Source organism: Cervus elaphus, chromosome 5, assembly GCF_910594005.1.
Source record: "Cervus elaphus chromosome 5, mCerEla1.1, whole genome shotgun sequence".
Taxonomy (NCBI): Eukaryota; Metazoa; Chordata; class Mammalia; order Artiodactyla; family Cervidae; genus Cervus; species Cervus elaphus.
Genome location: NC_057819.1, coordinates 15,258,679 through 15,272,728, shown reverse-complemented (window position 1 = coordinate 15,272,728; position 14,050 = coordinate 15,258,679). Strand labels below are relative to the sequence as shown.

Sequence of the window (14,050 nt, the reverse complement as noted above, 5' to 3'; positions counted from 1 at the left end):
TTTTATTGGAACATGGTTTTCCTTCTGTTCATCCCCTTTCTCCCTTCTTCCTCCTTTGCCTTATTTCTTTTCCTCCCTCCCTTCTTTCCTCCCTTCACTCTTCCCTCTCTCTCCTTTCTCCTAATTTCCTTCTTCTTCCCTTCCATCTCTCCTTTTCTCCAAATTACACACATATTACACTCATGGTAAGCATTTTCACTTACTTTTCACATACATAGTCAAATGTGGGTGTTTCTCCAACTCTGTTACTCCCACTGTCTTTCTTCTGTGACCTTAAATACATCATAGGAATATATGGTAAATATATTCAAATATTGTGCAAATGTATCTGTACATATTTGTATATATTTATATTTGTAGAGATGAAATCACACTAGATGTGTTGCTGGGCAGTTAGTTTTCTTCATAAATCACTGTCTGGTGGAGTTTTCCCCATCTGCTCATGGAGAACAGGAGTTGGCAAACCAGGGCCCCAGGTCAAGTCTGGCCCACTGCTTGTTTTTGTAAAAAAAAATTGAAATTAGGACACAGCCTCATCCATGTGTTTATGTGTTGCCCAGGACAGCTTTTGTGCTTCATTGGCAGAGTTGAGGAGCTGTGATGGATACCCCCTGGCCTGCAAAGTCTGTAGAATTTGCTACCTAGCCCTTTGTAGACAAAGTTGGTTGATCCTGGCTATAGAACTATCTTATCCTTTTTCATGACTGCATAGTATTCTAAAGTGTGGATGCATTGTATTTTATTAAATCACTCCCTTATTAAGACACTTCCTTTTTTTCCCCCCCAATTATTTTTATTAGTTGGAGGCTAATTACTTTACAATATTGTAGTGGTTTTTGCCATACATTGACATGAATCAGCCATGGATTTACATGTGTTCCCCATCCTGAACCCCCCTCCCACCTCCCCCCCCATCCCATCCCTCTGGGTCATCCCAGTGCACCAGCCCCGAGCACTTGTCTCATGCATCCAATCTGGACTGGTGATCTGTTTCACACTTGATAATATACATGTTTCGACGCTGTTCTCTCAGATCAGCCCACCCTCGCCTTCTCCCATAGAGTCCAAAAGTCTGTTCTATACATCTGTGTCTCTTTTTCTATCTTGCATATAGGGTTATCGTTACCATCTTTCTAAATTCCATATATATGCGTTAGTATGGGATGGGATGGGGAGGGAGGTGGGAGGGGTGTTCAGGATAGGGAACACATGTACACCCATGGCGGATTCATGTCAATGTATGGCAAAACCAATACAATATTTTAAGGTAATTAGCCTCCAATTAAAATAAATTTATATTAAAAATAAATAAATAAAAGTTAAAAAAAAAACTCACATGGAGAAATGGTTTCAGATCTTCTTCTCGGAGTCACCGTAGGACAGTCCCAACTTATCGGAAATTCCGCACCGCTGGGATCATAGTGCCGAGGTTTTACATGCTCATGATGACTCATTTGCCCCCAGAGAAGTGAGGGGTAGACAAGGGGTCTGGAGAGGTTATCCCACGGTATAAATAAGAAGGCTCGAAGCCTTGTGGTTTCTGACCCGCCGAAGGTCACGGTGTAAGTCTGGAGGAAAGAGGGCAGCATCACAGAATCATCACAGTGAGGATGGATGAGCTTTTAAGGATGATCTGCTCTAAGCCCTCATTTTACGAGTGGAGGGGCTGAACACCCGCTGGGGTTAAGTGACTGGCCCAAGTACCCAGCCGGCCCTGCTGCTGCCTGAATCCTGCCCAAGCCCTCAGAGCTGGCAGAGGCTGCTGTCTGTCTCACCGGCTCTGATGGACGCCTTTCATGTGGCTCTCGGAAAACCACCAGATTGAAATACGTGCTTTTTAGGCTTGTCTGTAAAGATTCACTCCCAATTAATTTTTCCCAGGGTAAAGGGAGCTTCTTTGAAGAGCTTTATAGGTGGCACACACACAAAAAACATGGTTTCCTTGAAGAAACATTTCCTGCCGACCTCTAGCTTTGCAGAGAGAAGACTCTCTGCTGGCCCACCACCTGGCAGACAGTTGTCAATTCTGCCTTTGCTTAGGATGCTGACCCTCAGTCAGCGCTTTCATTGGGGTATATAGGGGCATTAAGAATGCACGTGACAGCTTGCTTCTGTGCCCCAAGCAAATTCAGGTCTCAGGGAAGCTGCAATATATTTTAGGACCAAGAGCACCAAGAGGTCAGACAGAACCAATTTCAAGTCCTGGCTTCTATTCCTCACATGCAGTGTGACCTTGGGTGAGTGGCTCAGTCTCTCTGATCCTCTGTTTCTTCACCTGGAGATGACGATCCCCATCTTAAAGATGAAAACAACTGAACACCTATAAAGTGCTTAGCACAAAACTAGGCTCATTGTAAGGGTTTAATGGATGGTGCCTGTCAAGATGGTGCCTGGTGAGAGCCAAGATACCTGGACTGGAAAGGGGCAGGGACAACTTGGCAGATCCCTGCTTTGACAGGAAGGGAAACCAGCCTCCAAGGCCGCAGTGTCCTGCTAAGTAATGACAGAGCCAGGTCAGCCACTCAGCCTCCTGCTCACCTACCCAGTGATAGTCTCAGCATGGCACATGACCCCCTCAGGGTCACCCTGGACAGGCCACACCATCCCCGTAGGGTGGGTGTCACTAATGGTGGTGGTGATGCTGCCGAGTTTCCCCTTCCCAGCGTCTTCTCTCTCTGTCTCCTTTAGTTGTTGTTCAGTTGCTCAGTCACATCCAGCTCTTTGCGACCCCAGGAACTGCAGCATGCCAGGCTCCTCTGTCCTTCACTATTTCCCAGAGTTTGCTCAGACTCATGTCCATTGAGTTGATGATGCTATCCAACTGTCTCATCTTCTGTCACCCCCCTTCTCCTCCTGCCTTCAATCTTTCCCAGCATCAGGGTCTTTTCCAATGAGTCAGCTCTTCAGGTGACCAAGTATTGGAGCTTCAGCTTCAGCATCAGTCCTGCCAGTGAATTATTCAAGGTTGATTTCCTTTAGAATTGATTGGTTTGATCGCCTTGCTGTCCAAGGGACTCTCAAAAGTTTTCTCCAGCACCACGGTCTCCTTTAAGGTTTCTGATTTTAGGGGATGTTTAGTTAAGTGATTCTCTGCCCAGGGGGAGGCCAAGAGAAGCGGGAAGAAGCCAATACCGGCTGTCACTTATGGGGCTGATGGAAGCCTGTCCACATCCTACCGTCCCCAGGGAGACAGCAAGAGCAGACCTCTGTATCAATTCATCTTGGAAATTGTCTTTTCTTCAGGCCAGGGGAGGGGGAGGGAAACCTAAAAGAAAACATCCAGCCACATGCCCATGAAATCTCTGTCCAAAATCAATCATCCTTTCTAATAATGAGGGCTGTCATGAGCCTTCGTTCAGTCGGAAATGATGGCCTGTGTAAATATTCGGTCTGTAACTGATTTATGGGTTGGGGAACAAAAATATAAGATTAGTTCCTAATCACAGAGATGCAGGAAAATCAGCGGGCCTGGATGCCAGCACAGATCAGGCCTGGAAGGCAGAATTGAGGGTGGCTGTCTGGGTGAGCTCAGATGGGGTGGAGGCTGGAGACGGAGCTGGAGAGGGGCCTCCGGGTCATTCCACGGGTCAGAAGCAGCGTTGTCTGTGTCCAGGTCAAATACTGGTTGAAACCACAAGACGCCTGGCTTGCAAGTGTAAGATTGGTTGTCCCCAGCCAACCCCCATATCAACAACCTGGACAACTCCAGAACTGCACAGGCACTGCTGTAAGATGGGAATATGTGTGGTCAGCTCTTATGGTGGGATTGATAAAGCGATTAGGAATTGGCTTTGAAGTCAGTGAAATCTGTGATCATGCTCCTAGCCTTTATCGAGCTGTGACCTGGGTACCCTAACTGTGGAGAAACCCAGTTACCTTCACTGCAAAACAGGGGTCATGATTGTTCCTACTCCAATGAGATAATGTGTCCAGAACACAGCATCTGATCCCTTACCTCTCAGCCAGGCCAGTCTTAATGCTGACATTAGCAGTCCCAGGAATACTGGAATTCAAACCTCACTCCCCTCCCCAGGTGGCTGATATGGGCACTTACCTGTCCTGCAGGTTAACTAGCCCCACAGCCACTCCATATAGAAAATGTCTTCTACCAGAAATAAATGTATAGGGTGGGTGCCAGTGTGGCACCCCCCACCTATGGCATCAAGGCAAAGTGGGTGCACTGGAATGTCCCCTGTCTCACTCACTGCCAGGAGGAGCTCCCGAGCATTCAGGTGATGTACAGTGGGCACACTTGGACCTTCAGACATTCATTTCATTAATTGAGCTCTTATTATGTGTCAGACTCCATACTGGGCCCTGGGGATCCACACAGAACAAGTCACACACGATCACTGCCCTCCTGGTGCTTCCAAGTGGATGGGAGAGGTCCATGTTCATCAAATAATTAGAAAAACTGATGTGTATTCCAGAATGGGGCTGGAGCTTGAAAGCATGTCCAGGTGCTATGACAATACCCAGACTACCCTGGACAGGCGGGGTCAGGATGAGGAAAGGAAAGGCATCAAATGAAGTCCAGCCGGCAGGGGTGGCAAGCTCATGGGATGAGCCAGGTGATGGGAAGTGGGAGTCGGGGTGAAACAAACCAGAGGAGTTTTCCTGCTTTCAGTGAGTGCAGACCTTGCTAGGACAGGGGTTGGCAAGCTGCAGCTCACATCCAGCCCAGCGCCTACTTTTGTGGGTATTTTATTGGAATACACCCCACCCGTTCATCACCCGTTCATCTGGGACTGAGCTTGTGCTACAAGGGCAGAGCTGAGTAGCTGTGACTGAGAGCTTAGGGCTTGCAAAGCCAAAGATGTTTACTTTCTGGCTGTTTACAGGAGGTTTGTCGACCTCTGCACTGGAACATCTTTCCTTTCCTCTCCTGATCATTTTTTTGTCTCCTATACTATTTGTGCTTTGGAAATCCCATGGACAGAGGGACCTGGTGGGCCACAGTCCATGGGGCCACAAAAGAGTCAGACATGACTTAGCAACTAAACAACAACTCATCTTGGATCTGAAGTGTATCTTAGTGGATGAGAGGAGAATATGTGTGTGAGGATTGTTTGCTCTTCCCTAAATCAAGTCTTGGTAGAAATCTATTTGATATTGAGAGCTGATCTGTTACTGAGTGAAGTTTAACCTTAAAAAAATATAATATACCTCTTCTTAAGACATTTTCAAGTGCATATTTATACATACATTCATATATGACATGTTTATATGTAATATATTTGTTTAGTTATATATTATGTACTATATAAAAGTTTACATATATTTAATTATATATCATATATAAAATGGACTTCCCAGGTGGTGCTAGTGGTAAAGAACACGCCTGCCAATTCAGGAGACTTAGGAGACACTGGTTTGATCTCTGAGTTGGGAAGATTCCCTGGGGGAGGGCATGGCAACCCACTCCAGTAATCTTACCTGAAGAAATCCTCATGGACAGAGGAGCCTGGCAGGTTACAGTCCATAAGGTCACAGAGAGTCAGACACGACATGCACAGTCTCATTTAAGCTGTAGAGCAGGATTTAGCGTCCATGCATGCATGCATATATAATATATAAAAATATATGTATATGTTTAACTATATATCATATAAAGATAAAAGTACAAACATATATAAATATATACATCCATAAAATTTATGTAATATTGTATATAATTAATATATACAAACATAATATTATATAGTTAAACATATATGCTAAATTTCTAAGAATATATAAACAACCACATTTTAATATTTGTTAACTAAATCTGAGACACCAGTTACTAACTGGTACCAATTATATGGGAAACAAAATTCACCTCAAATTTGATCTTCAATATAAAACTTGAAATAATAATGAAACATCATAGAAATATTAAGTGACAATTGAGCACATTATTCCATGCCCATACCTCTTGTTTTCTAGAGATTTTTTTTTCATTTTAATAAATAAAGAGGAGAAATTCAAGCAAATAATACGGTATGTGTTTAAAGATTTATTATTATTATTATAAAAGAATACTCCTGTTGCTAAGCTCAAATGGCAAAGAAAAGTCTAAGAGTAATAAAGTACGTACTCCGGAAATCCCAATTTGCCAGTTGCTTCTCATGTAACTTAGACATGAGCGTGTCCACCTAAGACTGGGGGTCCATATGACACACCAGCTTAGCGCACATCTCACGTCTCTTCCTCTTTCGCTCCTCACATTGAATTGGCCAGCACGTCCTGGGAGAGCTGAGTCCCAAATACCTCCTCTCCCTCTTCCTCCATGACCCAGACCTTGGTCCATGGCGCACTCATCTTTTGCCTGGGTGCCTTCTGCAGCCTCCACTCCAGATTCCCTCATCCCATTCTTGCTTCCATCATGGTCAACTTTCTACACACCGGGGAGAGTGATCTCTTAAGAACAGAATCAGATTTCATCATCTTCCTTCTTAAACCTCTCAAACAGGTTCCCATCACTTTCACAGTCTCCTTTGAGTGTCCCCCCCTTGCCTATTTTCTCCTGTCTCGCTGTGAGTTGACCTGCCCTGGCCTGGACCTTTCCTCATGGCCTGGTCTCCTCTCCCTTCAGGTCTCTGCAAGTCTGGCCTTCCTTGACATGCAGGTCTTGGCCTAAAGGCCGTATCCCCAGAGAGACCCTGCCACCGAGCAACTACATCACCTGATTTTCATTCTCCCTGTTGCTCTTATTATTAACCAGTATTTCCTTATCATTTCATGTATTTGTATCCCCCACCAGGATACCAATCCAGGGAAAGCATGGCTCTTGTTTCTGCCTCCTTCATTGCTGGAGTCTAGCACCTCTTTGTCCTAAGAATATTTATTGGGTTCATGCTTTTCACTAATATATCTTTTAATGACACAAATGAGGTCATACTATATACACTGTTTTTTGCTCTTCCTTCCTTCACTTTGTAATAATTGGTATTCTCACTATCCAGATCCTTTCAAACACCTACACAGCTCCATCAAATGGAGTTACCATTTCATACCGTTTAATGGATCAGCCCCCTATGATACATATTTCTGCTGTCTCCAGCCTTTTGTGAAGCAAAGTTAATTTTACTATTAGGAGAGGGAGGGGGAAAATCAGAGAGAAGAGAGGGGGTGGGATGAAGCAGATGCTCTAATAGCCCCTCACCCTGTGTGCCTGGGGACAGGGTGCTTTAGAGCAGCAAAGCCCAAAAGAAGTTTCAGTGATTCTGGAAGTGCTGTGTCCAAAATGGCAGCCGCTAGCCACAGGTGACTTCGGGGCATTCAAATTGTGGCAACTTGAGACTGATGAACAGAATTGTAAATTTTATCTTACTGAATTTTTAAATTTTAATAGCCACATGTGGCTATCGTTACTGTATAGGACAGCATAGATTTAGGCAAAGGGGTTTATACTTAGACCCAGGGATGTGGCCGATGCCTGACCCTGGATGAGTCAGGCCATCGTGGCTGAGCTACAAGGAGAGAAGGGAATGGGAAGGCGGAGTGTTTATTATTTAGCTGCAAAAGGTCAAGAGATGCTGTCACTTGAGGGAAGATAAATCCCAAGCCGGCTCTGGTTCTTTTTAGGATTTACTCATGATTAACATCTATGGGCAGGGAGCCTAGAACAGGGATTGGAAAACTTTTTCAGTAAAAGGCAAGAGAGGAAATCGTTCCTTTCCCCTTTGTGGGCCATACTGTGTGTGCTGCAACTTAACTCCCTCGTTGTCAAGCTAAAAGAATTCACAGACAATGTGTTATGAATAGGCATGGCTGATAAAACTTTATTTACAAGAACCGTCTAGGAGGTGGATTTGGTCCAGAGTTGGTCCATAGTTTGTCAGTCCCAGGACTAGAAGAATCTGGCTGGATCTACCCAGCTCAAACCAGTAGACAGCTTCCCAGAGAACAAGAGGAGAACAATGCCCCAGGCATAACTCAGGGTTTCTTACCTTTTGCACACCCAGCCAGGGTGGGAGGTGGCTGGGATGACCTACTTCCAGTGAAAGACGATTTCTGGTGGGTTACACCTGAATTTGAGATTCCTGCTCTGCTTTGGTGGGATACCCACAGCCATAAAGCAGGTGTGGGACAGACTCCTGCTTTCTGGCCAGGTCTACACTGGTGTGGAAGTGGTATGCAAGGCGGGGCTGCTGAGAGCAAACTCGGCTCACATTTCCTTTTCTATGTCCTGTGGTGTCCAACATAGGACCTTACACCCAGAGTGTGCCTGGGTGACCTGTGCTGCATTTGCAGCCAAGTGCCACATCATCTCTGAGCTTCAATTTCCCCATCTGTAAGACGGGAATGACTGTGGCACATGCCCCACAGGGCGGTGGGGAGGACCGCAGGAGTTACTGCCTGTGTAGGGTTGGTGTCTGGAATGCAGTAAGCACTCAGGCATGACGCATGCACATGCTGGGCTCTTGATGGCAACCCAGCATCAGATGGTTCTGGAGGGATCAGAGCCGCTCATCCTCGAGTTCAGCCTTTAAGGATGTGCAGGGAGAAGACGCGAGAGGGTCCTAGGAGAGTGAAGGCACAGAGAAGCTGAGGCAGTGCTCACTGGCAGTAAGAGGAAACAGGAAAACACAGCTGAGGTCACGTGCCTTCAGGAAGCAGGAAATTGATTGGAAACAACACAGATTCATACCAAGAGGATGGTGCCAGGCCTCACACCTTTCAGATCCCTCTAATCTTCTGTGGTAATTTGCACACTTGGATGATAGCCCTCTTTGAAAAACAAGCAGAAAGGCTCAGGACAAGGAAGCAACTAGCCCATGACCACAAAGCTAACACGAGGGGAGCAGGACCTCCATCCAGGCTGCTTGACTTCCAGGCCTTGGGAAGTACATCACTGTGTTGTTTGCTGTCCTTATCCACAGAAAGCCACAGGATACTGAATACAGTTCCCTGTGCTATACAGTAGGACCTTGTTGTTTATCCATCCTACAAAATATACCATTTTAAAGTGTACAATTCAATGGCATTAGGTATATTCTCAATCTTGTGCAACTATCACCACTATCCAGTTCTAGAATTTCCCATCAGCTCAAATGGAAACCCCAGACCCATTAAACAATCATTTCCCATTTACCCTTCTGACCTCAGCCCCAGGCAACCACTAATCTGATTTCTGTCTCTATAGGTTTTCCTATTCATAATATTTCATATACATGGAATCATCATATGTGTGTGGCCTTTGCATGTGTTTTTTCCACTTAGCTCAAGTTTTTTAGGTTCATCTACATTGTAGCATGAACCAGTATTTCATAATACTGAGTAATAGCCCATTGTCTGGATAGACCACAATTGGTTTATCCATTCACCTGTCGATGGACATGTGAGTTGTTTCCACCTTTTGACTATTGTGAATGATGCGGCTATAAACATTGTGTACAGTTTTTGTGTGAACACCTGTTCTCAATTCTCTTGGGTATATATCTAGGAGTAGAATTGCTGGGTCAGATAGTAATTCTATGTTTACTTGTTGAGGAATCATCAAACTGTCTTCCACAGTGGCTGCACCATTTTTTACATTCCCACCAGCAGTGGACACAGGTTTCAGTTTCTCCACATCCTCACCAACACTTACTGTTTTATGATTTCTTGATCATGGCCATCTTAGTGGGTGTGAAGTGGCATCTCACTGTGGCTTTGATTTACATTTCCCTAATGACTAAATAATGCTGGACATCTTTTCATGTGCTTGTCAGTCATTTGTGTACCTTCTTTGGAGAAATGTCCATTCAAATCTTTTAATCTTTCACTTTTTAATTGGGTTGTTTTTTTTGCTGTTGTTTAAAAGACTTTTTTGTAAGGCATAACTTCCACTCAGAAGTAAAATTCACCATTTTTGTGTACAGTTTGACAAATTTTATTTATCAGTACCACCCCATCAATACAGAGGACACATCCAGCACTGAGAAGGATTATTGGTTCCGTTTCTAGTCAATAACCTCCCCCAAAAAAACCACTCTTCTGGCCTCTCTCACTATGGATTAGTCTTGCCTGTTTTTGAACTTGATGTAAATGGAATCATGAGGGACTCAGACAGCCTATGCTCTTCTGTGGCTGGCTTCTTTGGCCTAACACTGTATCTTTGAGACTCAGCCATATTGTAGTATAGCAGTAGTTTCCTCTTTTTCATTTTCTTTTTTTTTTTTAATTAATTTATTTATTTTTCAGTGGGTTTTGTCATACATTGATATGAATCAGCCATAGATTTACACGTATTCCCCATCCCGATCCCCCCTCCCACCTCCCTCTCCACCCGATTCCTCTGGGTCTTCCCAGTGCACCAGGCCCAAGCACTTGTCTCATGCATCCCACCTGGGCTGGTGATCTGTTTCACCATAGATAATATACATGCTGTTCTTTCGAAACATCCCACCCTCACCTTCTCCCACAGAGTTCAAAAGTCTGTTCTGTACTTCTGTGTCTCTTTTTCTGTTTTGCATATAGGGTTATCGTTACCATCTTTCTAAATTCCATATATATGTGTTAGTATGCTGTAATGTTCTTTATCTTTCTGGCTTACTTCACTCTGTATAATGGGCTCCAGTTTCATCCATCTCATTAGAACTGATTCAAATGAATTCTTTTTAACAGCTGAGTAATATTCCGTGGTGTATATGTACCACAGCTTCCTTATCCATTCATCTGCTAATGGGCATCTAGGTTGCTTCCGTGTCCTGGCTATTATAAACAGTGCTGCGATGAACATTGGGGTGCATGTGTCTCTTTCAGATCTGGTTTCCTCAGTGTGTATGCCCAGAAGTGGGATTGCTGGGTCATATGGCAGTTCTATTTCCAGTTTATTAAGAAATCTCCACACTGTTCTCCATAGTGGCTGTACTAGTTTGCATTCCCACCAACAGTGTAAGAGGGTTCCCTTTTCTCCACACCCTCTCCAGCATTTATTGCTTGTAGACTTTTGGATAGCAGCCATCCAGTTACAGTCAAATATATGAGTATACTATGATGTGTTTATCCATTCTATTGTTGATGGACATTGAGAGTGTCCCCAGTGTTTGCCCACATGAACAATGTTGGCATGAACATTCTTACACAGGTCATTCTGTGGACACGGGCAGTCATTTTGGTTAAGGACATAATACCCTGAGGTGAAATTATTGGATCAGAGTATTTGTTCAGTTTCAGTTCAGTTCAGTTCAGTCACTCAGTTGTGTCCGACTCTTTGCGAACCCATGAATCGCAGCACGCCAGGCCTCCCTGTCCATCACCAACTCCCGCGGAGTTACTGTCAAATTGTTTTCCTAGATGGTTGTACCAATTCACAGTCTCACCAGGATTTTATGAGAATTCTGGTTGCTCTGTATTGACATTTGGTGCTGTCAACTCCATTAACCACTCTGGTGAGACCTATACTAGAATTTACTTGACATTTTTTTTTTTTAAACCAATGTCTCTTCCTCCAGCTCCTTTCTTCTTCCTCATCTGCTTCTTCCTCTTTTTCTCTATTTTCCTTTTTCTTCTTTCCCTTCCTCTTCTTTTAATTCTTCTTAGTATATTTTACATAAGGCTGTATACTAGAAATTAACTGCATGAAATTATAGATTTGGTATGCAAAATCAATATTTCAAATTTTAACTATTAAAATACAAACATGATTCCGTGTCTCATCTGGAAGTATTGCCTGTTCCTCCACACCTGGGGAAATGCAGCTTATGCTGTTTGACTTACTCATTGGTGCCCCTGTTTTTGCCAAGGCCCCCATTGATTCTTGCCCTGCTCCAGGCATGCTTAAGCCAGAAATGAGGGTTGTTGCCTATGGCCAAGGAACAGAGTGGATTCTCAATAAACACTCTCCCAGCCTTAGGCTTTTCCAAACCTTCCACTTCCTCTGAGCAGCTTAGTCCAGTGTCCCTAAGTACCCCCCACCCCAACTTTCACCCCTTCTTATCCACGAACTGGTGTTATTCTTTGCTTTTTGAAAAGGGTCTTTCCTGGAGGTTACCCTTTAGCTAATTAGATGAGGCCGGCTGCAAAAGATTTAAATGGTCCAGTTTGAGAAGGAGGAGCAGCTCACACAGCCCCGGGTTAGACCAGCCGGCATTTTTTCCTGTTTGGGGAAATAGCTCCTGGATTAGCCCCCTGCCACCCGGGGTAGTGTGTGAGAATGTGTGTTTTCGCCTGTCCTCCTGCCATGCCCACAAGGAGCTTGTCTGTCCCAGCCCTGTCATTTCCTCCCAGTCAACAGGGCCAGATGCTCCAGACCCCGTTAATGAGATGCTGAGGGATTTGGCCATTGAAGGCTTTCGATTTCAAGGGGACACAACCCCACCCCTGACACAGCTGAGAGCCCGTGTGAGCCGGCAGCAGACTTTGGGGAGAGGAAATGGTGCAAAGCCCAACCATCAGTTTGGGATTTCCCTCGGCAACCTTTGTGATGAAGGCTCTGAGAGGCAGGTTGGCAAATGGGCATTCATCAGGAGCCTTGTGAGTGCAGAGCTGTCTGCCAGAACCAGGCGGAGGTGGCCGAGGTTGGCAAAAGAAATAAGGTGCATCTCCGCCCTCCAGGAGCCCATAGTTGAGAAGTAACTGGGAAGATGTTAATAAACGTTTAGTCCTCCTGACTCACAGATCAAACCTGGGCCACAGTCCTTTAGAATTCTCCCGAGGTGGAGGATGTCGGTTCCCAGCCTGAGTTGGGGCACATGGACTTGGGTGGGAGTTTGTGGACCCAGCTCTGCCACTGTGGGGTGCCTGCTTTGAGTCTGCACTGACATCCAGCTTAACCTGGTCGTAGTTGCATTAATAGCAGGTAACCTGAACCCTAATTCTGTGCTGCGCCCCGTGTCATGCACGTGATCTCATAGAAGTATTAGTATCATGATTTCCTTCTTAGGTAGGTGCTATGATTTGCCCCCATTGTCCAGGTGAGGAAACTGAGGCACAGAAAGGTGGGATCACTTTCCTGAGGTCACAATCAGGACCTGAGCTCCAGTCCTCCCCCCGACCCCAAAGCCTGTGTGAATTTAACTCCTACATTCCACTCCCTCTGTGCAGACGCCTTTTTTGAACCTCCACACTCATGTGGAATGAAATGCCGCGCCCTACCCCCCTCTCGTCTCCAACCACGGGCAGGGTGAGCCAGCCAACGCTGCCTGCCATTCTAACAAGAGGCCTTGCTGCCGACCCCTGGAGGGATAATAAGCAAGGCTGCCAGCGCAGGCGCTGCAAGGGGGCGACTCCGCAGGCACCGCTAGAACTCCTTAAAGCTGAGGAGCAGCAGACCTCCTGGAGAGGGTGACTTTTAGGCTGCCTGTGTGGGAGGCCTCCACTCTTAAAATTAACACCCTCTCCCGCCCTCAGTCCAGAGCTGTGAAAATCTGCAAGGCGGGTTTGCTTTGACCACAGGAGGGCGCCCAACTCCTGGCCACACCTGAACAGGGCCCTGGGGTGGGGGGAGGTGAGGGGGAGAGAAGTGAGGGTAATTTTGGGTGCAGTTTTAAACCAAACTCTCTTCAGCTGATCACATAAGCTCCTGGGGAAGGGCAGAAACATTTCAAAACCAGCCCAAAAGGGACCTTCTATTCAGCTGGGGCTGAGCTAGGGGCCGAGAGTTCCAACAACAGAAATGACATGGTCCAACCCTCTGAAGAGCGCACAGTCAGGAGAATTCAAACATCGTATGCTACGTGTCCATCCAGAGCAATCATTTAACAAGCATTTCGTGAGCACCAACTGTGTGTCAGGCTCGGTGCTGGTTGCCAAAGACAGAAAAACGAAAACAGTACAAAATCATTGCCCTCAAAGAGCCTCAGTCCACGTGGGAGAGAGTGTGTGTGTGCATGTGTATGCGTGTGCAAGCTCAGTTGTGTCCAACTCTTTGTGACCCCATGAACCGTAGCCCACCAGGCTCCTCTGTTCATGGAATTTCCCAGGCAAGAATGCTGGAATGGTTTCCATTTCCTACTCCAGGGAATATTCCCCACCCAGGGATTGAACCTGTGTCTCTTAGGTTGGCAGGCAAACTCTTTAGCACCATGCCACCTGGGAAGCCAGACAAAGCCTACAGGAATAAATTTGGAAAAGACAGGAA

At 45.6% G+C, this 14,050-nt stretch overlaps 1 protein-coding gene across 2 annotated transcripts in view; it reads left to right on the top strand.

Moving 5' to 3' along the window:
- Nucleotides 1-14,050, top strand: part of KSR2 (kinase suppressor of ras 2) — a 426,399-nt gene that overhangs the window by 229,441 nt on the left and 182,908 nt on the right. The window lies entirely within an intron of this gene.